Raw genomic sequence first — 11,147 nt, forward strand, 5'->3', positions numbered from 1 at the left:
AATGTGTCATAATCTATTTTTTTCTAAACATCCTTTCTGAATTTTAAAGTAATCCAAGAAGTAATCGTCCAGTACCTGTAATCTGCTGGTAACGTAACTGATTCCAGTTATATTTTTTGTGTGTAATTGATTAAATGTAATCATTTACTCCCCAACCATGCACGCAAGTACTACAACTATATCTTGATCCATAATTTTTTTCAATCTTGATACTGGTTTATCCTTTGTTGCTTTCTAAAATGTCACTGCTGCTAGTTAGTGGACCTACGCATTGACTGAAGCCTGAGAGAGTAGGATATTGATGCATAGCTGCGGGAAATAGGGGTGCTGAAGCACCCCTTGACAATTAAATAAATTATAAATAAATTTAAAAACATATTTATATATACGTAATTATAAACTGGGTGGTTCCAGCCCTGAATGCTGATTGGCTGATGACAGCTGTGGTATATCAGACCGTATACCACAGGTTGTAAGGTTCTGTATTTATTTTCTTAGTCAACCTTGTGTTCTGTTTCGTTGTGTTCTTGAACGTAGCCCTGTCTTTCATTTTGGTTCATTGATTTCACCTGTGTTAGTTACTCACCTGGTCTCATCAGCTCCTTATTTAGTTCAGTTCATTCTGTTTGTGCCTTTGTAAGGTATTGTTGGTTTTGACTCTACTAAGCCTTATCCTAGCTCGTTCGCGAGAACCCGTTGTAGCCTTCAGTCCTAGTTTTGATTCACCTGTCTGTTTGCCTACCTGTGTATGAACATTGCCTGCGACCATGATTCCGGCCTTCTGTGAAGGTGAAATAAACACCTGCCGCACTCTGAGCGTGAATCTATAACTTTTTCTCCCTGAGTATTCATTACACGGGTATGTCAAAACAGTTATTTGTACTGCTCTAATTCTGTTGGAACCAGTTTATAACAGCAATAAGGCACGTCGGGAGTTTGATATATGGCCAATATAGCACAGCTAAGGGCTGTACACAGGCACTCCGCATTAGGTAGTTGGGGAACTGTTGGATTACTTGTTAGATATAACTGCACTGTCAACTCGAAGATCAAACATTTCACTACACTCGCATTAACATCTGCTAACCATGTGTATGTAACCAATAAAACTTGATTTGATTGTCGTGCCTAAGAACAGCCCTTAGCTGTGGTATATTGGCGATATACCACACCTCGTGCCTTATTGCTTAACTATATATACAAAACAACCCACAAAATGAGAGAACTAGGCCTTTATTACTCCTGTATGAGCGGAGAAAAGAACTTGACGAAAGCACGACCAATCCAAAATATCTTCCCGCGGGCGGCCATGTATTGATGAGCAAACTGAGTGAATCAGTCACCCAGTGATCTGTTTAAGTAAATGCCTTGGTTAGATGTTTACTCTAACAAATGTGTTGCCCTTAGTTTTTTGTCACGATTCTACTTCTTGTTATCCTGCTCCAAAATCCCTTTCAGTTCAAACTTGAACAACCAAACATTCTGTCAGGATGTCTTCAAACTGCTCCCTACGGAGCAGTTCCTTGACTTACTGGATCAACTCAAACAAGGCCTTGAGCCCTGTCACAGAATAGTTGGTTGTCCAAAAACACACAAAGGAAGTGGATAGCTACAGTAGGTAGCATGTCTAGGTACAGTAGGTAGCATGTCTAGGTACCCTGCAGACTATAAGAAGACTGACACGTCATTGACAGACAGGGTATAGGGGAGTTAGCCACACCACACACTGCTTGACACTCAAAGTAATCCTCCCATTGATCCTGATCAATTATTCATTTATTTGTGCTGGTCATGCAAAAAGAAGCTTGACTGGAGTGCGAGACTGCAATGCATTTTGCAGGAGCTCTTTGATCCATTACTCAGAGTTTGAAGCTATTGTAATGGTCACAGTGCCGTAGCTTGAAGTAGCTTGTTGTGGATAGACTGTGTGGCACTGAGTATTACGGGTCAGCTGTCAACATGATTCTTATTTTATAGTCATAGGAGATATGCTTTAAAGTTGCAACATGAGCTAACTGTGAAAAAAGGGGCTCTCAAAACAGCTGTTGTCTCAAATTTGACCTCCATTATAGTTCAATGTGGCTTCTATTTATTGTGTATTTGATGACAGAGTGAAAAGGCTAATGGATGCTCAAAAGGGACTTTATATGGGCTCTTCCAGTTCACAAAAGAAGTGAAAAGACTTGAAAAGAAGTAATGCCTTACCTCCAACCACTGCGGACATAAGGAATAGAACAACCCATGCACAGTACGTTATTCATTTGGGGCGGGAAATAGTGTAAGTCAGTACAAAATACAAAATTACCACAGGAGTCTTCATTTGATGTGTAGATATAATCTATAGCTTTTTCCACATTGGTGTTGGAAAACTGCTCTACGGTGGTTTCCTTTCTCTGTCCTTGATTGCTAAGTATTGCTCAGGACAGTGTCAGGAAATACATTATATTTACAACATACACAGGGGTGTACAAAATATTATGAACACCTGCTCACTCCATGACATTCACCTGGATTCACCTGGTAATGATGTCACTAATTACATCCACCATCAGTCAGTGTAGATGAAGGGGAGGAAACATGTTGAACATTTTTGTTTAAGCCTTGAGACATGGATTGTGTTTGTGTGCCATTCAGAGGGTGAACTGCCAAGACAAAAGATGTAAGTGCCTTTGAATGGGGTATGGTAGTAGGTGTCAAGAATGGTCCACCAACCAAAGGACATCCAGCCAACTTGACCCAACTGTGGGAAGCACTGGAGTCAACATGGGCCAACATGCCTGTGGAACGATTTCGACACCTTGTAGAGTCCATGTGCCCCGACAAATTGAGGCTGTTCTGAGGGCAAAAGGGGTAGTGCTACTCAATATTAGGAAGGTGTTCTTAATGTTTTGTGCACTCAGTGTTGGTTACTCTGCACTCAGGCAAACACCACTGTTTCTATCTCTCTCTCATGTTACATGGACAAATTAAACCAGTGCCCTGAGGGTCAATACCAGCAGCTCTTATTCTCCCCACCAAGGTGCCTCTGCATTTTACTAGCCTTGACTGAGAGGAATGAAATTTGCTTGATCCCCTCGACCACTTCAATATCATTAGTTTTTAGTTGATTCCACCGGATTTTAATCAGCATAGTAATTCCTCTCCACAGGAGGCTAAGTCTCTCTCAAGAGCGGTTACACTGTCCACTAGGCCTGCTGAGGCACCAGCCCAAAAATAATTAATCAGAAAAAACACCAAAAATAATTGATCAAAAGTGCTTCTGTGTAACCCGCCAAGGACCTTTGCTTCTTAATAATTAAACTCTGCAATTAGGCATTTTACCATGCGCTCAGTGTGAGGCGTCATGCAATATTCATAGACCATACATAATTATGCAATACAGTCCGTGGAATAAGAGGCCATATATATCCACGGTGGGGCTGTCAAGACAAACATTTTTATTTGGTTTAAAACACTTTTTATTCTCATACGTGGGGGTCTCGTAAGGGGTACGCTGTCCTCGACCGCTCCTGTTACTACAGGACTCTCTGATTCTGGCTCTTAGAATTCTGTATTGGGCAAGAGAAAACAGAGAACTGATACATTCAGAACCACAGGATCCGCCCACATCAAAGTGCATCCCAAAACACAACCAAGCCATACGTTGTTACAATAGGTTTACCACAGTCTGTCAACAGGAGAAATAAAAAATGGCATTCAATTCAAATGAAGGAACAGAGATGGGGCTGACGTCGGAGATTCATTGTATGATACATTATACATAATGCTCATCGCAGCATGGTAGCTAAAGTCTTGAAGGCCATTGATGGCGCCTGGAGACCATTTATTTATTTATTTTTATGTTATTGAATCTTTATTTAACTAGGCAAGTCAGTCAAGAACAAATTCTTATTTACAATGACGGCTTACCAAAAGGCAAAAAGCCTCCTGCGGGGACAGAGGCCAGCTCTTTTGCAATAAAGAGCTATAACAGTAGACACAATGGATGGACACACTGGACAAGGTTGGCTTTCACCTCGAGATGCGGTTCAAAGCGGACCGCGAACAGAGCAAACTGGCAATCCCCTCTCTCCTCCTCACATCACAATGGTAGCTGAGGTCACACGCAGACATCCCCTCTCTCCTCCTCACATCACAATGGTAGCTGAGGTCACACGCAGACATCTCCTCTCTCCTCCTCACATCACAATGGTAGCTGAGGTCACACGCAGACATCCCCTCTCTCCTCCTCACATCACAATGGTAGCTGAGGTCACACGCAGACATCCCCTCTCTCCTCCTCACATCACAATGGTAGCTGAGGTCACACGCAGACATCCCCTCTCTCCTCCTCACATCACAATGGTAGCTGAGGTCACACGCAGACATCCCCTCTCTCCTCCTCACATCACAATGGTAGCTGAGGTCACACGCAGACATCCCCTCTCTCCTCCTCACATCACAATGGTAGCTGAGGTCACACGCAGACATCCCCTCTCTCTTCCTCACATCACAATGGTAAATTCTCCACACACGGTCTTTGGAGCTTTTTATTTTTCCATGTTGAAAACATACTGCTACTGGAGCTGCTTTGAAGGGCCTTTCATGCCATGTATATGATGAATGGGAAGAAGTATTCAATTCCATAGGGATATTATTTGCTCTGACCAGTACTCAACTTGGATGAATGAGTATGAAAAGGCATGTTGTGAAATGGACTGTGTGTTCAAATACCCATGGAACATGCAATTACCAGTGTGTCACAAATAACATGAACTCTTTTGTGGAATGGCTTCACAACAATTTGATATAGTCGCTGGATATTTTACATATGAATGGCACCAACAAGATGTCTGTAAATGTAATGCATACTGGAATGAATAGCATATAAAATGCCAACATAAGCACACAACCTACCTCTGACTGAATAAATGGCATTTTGGTCTGGAAACTGGTCACTTTTTTCTTTTTTCTGTAGAAAAATAAAGGGAAAAAGGACTGTTACAATCATTGGAGCATTAACAGAAAACCTGTTTTTATACTGTAAAATGTTATACTGTAAAAAACGACATGTTTTTGTCTCAAATAAAACAGTACCATCATGACCTTCGATGAATATGACACCCTGAACAACACCGATGTGATTTACATAAATACGAGTAAAAGTGAAATAGGCGTAAAGGTCGTCATTCGAGACTACTCACGGGTCCAGACAAATGATTTACTACACATTCATTTGGTTGTGTGGAATAACTTATGTGACACACAACTGCATGTTGTGTGTGCATGCAAGGGAGACAATATACCATGACTGCACACATCTCATATCGTCCATCAATCACAATGCTTTACAACTTCTGTCAGAAGCTCTAATAATCACCATCCATAGACAGACCATTGTTCATGTTGCCAATAACTTTTGAAGGAGAATCTCCAGCAAAATGAACACTGTAGTGTCTACTGTTACACACTGAAACCCAGGACAGAATGCACTAGTAGAGGCCATATACCTAATCCAACCTGGAAGCAAATAAGAAAAAGCACTTTGAAGGTATATTTACATTTGCTGAACTGAATAAGGTTTCCTATTTGGGTCATTCTTTAATTGCGGCGGACTTGCGTCCCTTGACTTTGAAACCGTGAAAAACACTTTAAAATTACAAATAGTTCCAATCAAATCTTATTAGTCACATGAGCCGAATACAACAGGTGTAGCCTGTTACCTTATAGTGTCACGGTCGTCGTATTGAGGAGACCAAGTCACAGCGTGGTAAGCGTACATAACTCTTTTAATAAAAGAACGAACACTGAACAAAACTATACAAAACGAAAGGTGAAGCTCTATGGCTAGTGCAGACAGGCAACTAAACATAGAATAACAACCCACAAAATACCCAAGGAATATGGCTACCTAAATATGGTCCCCAATCAGAGACAACGATAAACAGCTGCCTCTGATTGAGAACCAATCTAGGCAACCATAGACATATAAACCCCTAGACATACAAAAACCCCTAGACAAACAACCCCCCCTAGATAATACAAAAACTAAAACAAACCACCTCGTCACACCCTGAACAACCAAAATAATAAAGAAAACAAAGATAACTAAGGTCATGGCGTGACATACAGTGAAATGCTTACTTACGAGCCTCTAAACAACAGTGCAGTTTAAAAAAAAATACGGATAAGAATAAGAGATAAAAGTAACAAGCAATTAAATAGCAGCAGCAAAAAATAACAATATATACAGGGGGGTGCCGGTACAGTTACACATCGTACATGTTTTGGCTTATATTGATAAAACATAATGTAAGTCCTTTATACTGCAAAATTGTATGCTTATGCATTGTTTAAAGTACTTGGGGTAAGCAAATTGGCTTGTCCCTGTAGTGATGTGTAAAGACATGTTTTAGGCATTTAGAGATATCTATATATTATTTTTATATTAGAAATGGAACAAAATAATGTAATAATATATTTTTTTTTAAACAACTAAATAAACAATGTTTTAAGTGAGAAGAAGTAGCTATTTGACTGAAGCCGAAAAAGAAAGGAAATTCACATGAACAACCCAATGCCTAATCCACTAATACTTAAAGTTTTCCAGCACACAGCTTTGACCTACTACAGTAGCTATGCTGGTCTATTACTTAAAACAATGGGTATGCAGGTTGTTTAGGAGTCAAACATTCTCAAACAGCCTAAATCATACTCTTAGAGGAAGTGCACCCACAATAATGTGATTTCTACCGCATATATTCTTCACGCGCCATACCAATCTCATTCCGCTACTTTTTTCAATATATATTTTTTTATTATTACAGTGGGGCAAAAAAAGTATTTAGTCAGCCACCAATTGTGCAAGTTCTCCCACTTAAAAATATTTTTTTCATCATAGGTACACTTCAACTATGACAGACAAAATGAGAAAAAAAATCCAGAAAATCACATTGTAGGATTTTTAATGAATTCATTTGCCAATTATGGTGGAAAATAAGTATTTGGTCACCTACAAACAAGCAAGATTTCTGGCTCTCACAGACCTGTAACTTCTTCTTTAAGAGGCTCCTCTGTCCTCCACTCGTTACCTGTATTAATGGCACCTGTTTGAATTTGTTATCAGTATAAAAGACACCTGTCCACATCCTCAAACAGTCACACTCCAAACTCCACTATGGCCAAGACCAAAGAGCTGTCAAAGGACACCAGAAACAAAATTGTAGACCTGCACCAGGCTGAAGACTGAATCTGCAATAGGGTAGCAGCCTGGTTAGAAATCAACTGTGGGAGCAATTATTAGGAAATGGAAGACATACAAGACCACTGATAATCTCCCTTGATCATACCTACTGTGAAGCATGGGGGTGGAAACATCATGCTTTGGGGCTGTTTTTCTGCAAAGGGACCAGGACGACTGATCTGTGTAAAGGAAAGAATGAATGGGGCCATGTATTGTGAGATTTTGAGTGAAAACCTCCTTCCATCAGCAAGGGCATTGAAGATGAAACGTGGCTGGGTCTTTCAGCATGACAATGATCCCAAACACACCACCCGGGCAACGAAGGAGTGGCTTCGTAAGAAGCATTTCAAGGTCCTGGAGTGGCCTAGCCAGTCTGCAGATCTCAACCCCATAGAAAATCTTTGGAGGGAGTTGAAAGTCCGTGTTGCCCAGCAACAGCCCAAAAACATCACTGCTCTAGAGGAGATCTGCATGGAGGAATGGGCCAAAATACCAGCAACAGTGTGTGAAAACCTTGTGAAGACTTACAGAAAACGTTTGACCTCTGTCATTGCCAACAAAGGGTATATAACAAAGTATTGAGATAAACTTTTGTTATTGACCAAATACTTATTTTCCACCATAATTTGCAAATAAATTCATTAAAAATCCTACAATGTGATTTTCTGGATATTTTTTTCTCGTTTTGTCTGTCATAGTTGAAATGTACCTATGATGAAAATTACAGTCCTCTCTCATCTTTTTAAGTGGGAGAACTTGCACAATTGGTGGCTGACTAAATACTTTTTTGCCCCACTGTATATGAAAACAAGCTTTACCTTCATACTTATATAAGGCCATCATGTTTTTTTTATTATTGTAGTAATGTAGTGCCTGCCTTTATTTCCTTAAACCTTTTGATTTAGCAATATATGTCAGTATATTTGATATTTTTTGGGTCAGTAGGTGCCCAACATAACACCAGGTGATGGTGGGTTGGACACAGTCACTCTTATATAGAGGTATATAGAGCCTGTCTGCATTCCTGATTTCTGTAACCGTTAGCTTACCCATGTAATATTGACATAAGCTCAGAAACACTTGGTCTGTAAACATGTTCCTGTTTTATCAATTGCTGTGCTGATCAATGGGCAGTTTATTAAGTCTGTTAAATTAATATGTAGCTTACAGGTGTGTGTACTTGTATTTATTTTTGCAATAAAGATGGTGAGGCTACAATAAAACTTATTTACAATAGGCTTTTATGTAAAAATACATACAGCCTAATGATATATACAGTATACACATTATTTTAATAGCAGGACAATGTAGTCCATTATTCCACTGAAGCGTATGAATGAGGCTGTTTGAATACTAAGCAAACTGCATACACATTGTTGTAATAGTCCAACATAGCTACTGTAATAGGTCAGAGCTGTGTGCTGGAAAAACTTGGTAGAGCATGGGCATACTTCTCACTTTGTTTTTATTTTCCATGGTTTTTACAGGGGTAGGTGATTATGTAACATTATTATACAACATAGCACAGCAATACTGTCACGTTCTGACCTTAGTTCCTTTGTTTTTGTATGGCCAAGGCGTGAGTTGGGGTGGGCAGTCTGTTTGTTTTTCTATGTTGGTTTTTGTGTTCGGCCTAGTATGGTTCTCAATCAGAGGCAGGTGTCGTTAGTTGTCTCTGATTGAGAATCATACTTAGGTAGCCTTCTTCCACCTGGGTTTTGTGGGTGTTTATTTTCTGTCTTTGTGTTACGTGTGTATGTCACCAGACAGGACTGTTTCGTTCATTCATTTTGTTATTTTTGTATTGATTCAGTGTTCAGTGCTTTCTTAAATGAAACGTATGAACACTTACCACGCTGCACCTTGGTCCTCCTCTCTATCTCCAGACGACATCCGTTAGAAATACAAGTAAAGTAAAAAATACACAATAATGACAAATGACAACAGAAGTAATGTAGTTACTAGTAATTAATAACAGCTGATGTTCTAGAGGGAAGCGAAAAACCTGAATTTAAGCCAATATGGAGTAAACTGGAAAACATTTCCCTGATCTCTTTAAAAAGAAAAACTCCTGAAAAACACACAAATAATCAACATGTAGCCTACCCATTAACTATTTACATAGGGTTATGTTTTTTAAAGAACAAATACTTGTTCCCTGTTGAGTCTGACGTTTATCTCAACGAGTAGCATCTCAAAATACGGAAATAGAACCATCAAATCACAAAGTAATTTCCGATAAAAAACATATCAACAAAATATAATGTCCAATCGATGACACTAATCGTGGATACTATGACTTGCCTAGTTAAATAAAGGTTAAATAAATAAAAATCAGTGCTTAACACAACACATACAGTGCATTTAGAAAGTATTCAGACCCCTTGACTTTTTCCATATTTTGTTACATTAAAAAGCCTTACTATAAAATTGATTAAATACATTTTTCTCATCAATCTACACACAATACCCCATAATGAGAAAGCGAAAACATTGTAATGTATTAAAAATAAAAACAGTAACCTTATTTACATAAGTATTCAGACCCTTTGATCTGAGCTCAGGTGCATCCTGTTTCCATTGATCATCCTTGAGATGTTTCCACAACTTCATTGGAGTCCAACTGTGATCAATTCAATTTATTTGGACATGATTTGGCACACACCTGTTTATATAAGGTCTTACAGTTAGTTGACAGTGCATGTCAGAGCAAAAACCAAGCCAAATCAAAAACCACTGCGTTGAGGCACAGATCTTGTGAAGGGTACCAAACCATTTCTGCATCATTGAAGGTCCCCAAGAACACAGTGGCCTCCATCATTCTGAAATGGAAGAAGTTTAGAACCACCAAGACTCTTTCTAGAGCTGGCAGCCCGGCCAAACTGAGAAATCGGGGGAGAAGGGCCTTGGTCAAGGAGATGACCAAGAACCCGATGGTCACTCTGACAGAGCACAAAAGTCCCTCTGTGGAGATGGGAGAACCAACTCTGCAGCACTCCAGAAATCAGGCCAAAGAGTGGCCAAACGGAAGCCCGCTTGGAGTTTGCCAAAAGGCACCTAAAGACTCTCAGACCATGAGAAACAAGATTCTCTGGTCTAATGAAACCAAGATTGAACTCTTTGGCCTGAATGCCAAACGTCACGTCTGGAGGAAACATGGTACCATTCCTACGGTGAAGCATGGTGGTGGCAGCAACATGCTGTGAGGATGTTTTTCAAAGAAAGATGAACGGAGCAAAGTACAGAGAGATCCTTGATGAAAACCTGCTCTAGAGTGCTCAAGACCTCAGACTGGGGCGAAGGTTCACTTTCCAACAGGACATCGACCCTAAGCACACAGCCAAGACTCTGAATGTCCTTGAGTGGCCTAGCCAGAGCCCGGGACTTGAACCCGATCAAATATCTCCTAGAGATGTAAAAATAGCTGTGCAACGACTCTCTCCATCCAACCTGACAAAGCTTGAGAGGATCTGCAGAGAAGAATGAGAGAAACTCCCCTGTGCCAAGCTTGTAGTGTCATACACAAGAAGACTCAAGGCTGTAATCGCTGCCAAAGGTGCTTCAACAAATGACTGAGTAAAGGGTCTGAATACTTATGTAAATGTGATATTTCAGTTATTTTTACAAAACCCTTTTAACCCTTTTTTAAAAGTTTTTGCTTTGTCATTATGGGGTATTAAGTGTAGATTGATGAGGGGGGGAATTAAATTATCAATTTTAGAATAAGGCTGTAACGTAACGTGGAATAAGTCAAGGGGTCTGAATACTTTACGAATGCACTGACTGTCACATTAGGTGGTTTGGAGAGCAAGGCATAAAGTGACACAAACTGCTCGGTTACTTGGGATACACTAAGGGGACAGCACTGGTGCAGCAGATGCGAGGATGTTTCCCGGGACAACGGTCTTCTCTGATATCGCGCAGA

Source organism: Oncorhynchus clarkii, chromosome 19, assembly GCF_045791955.1.
Source record: "Oncorhynchus clarkii lewisi isolate Uvic-CL-2024 chromosome 19, UVic_Ocla_1.0, whole genome shotgun sequence".
NCBI classification, from domain to species: Eukaryota; Metazoa; Chordata; class Actinopteri; order Salmoniformes; family Salmonidae; genus Oncorhynchus; species Oncorhynchus clarkii.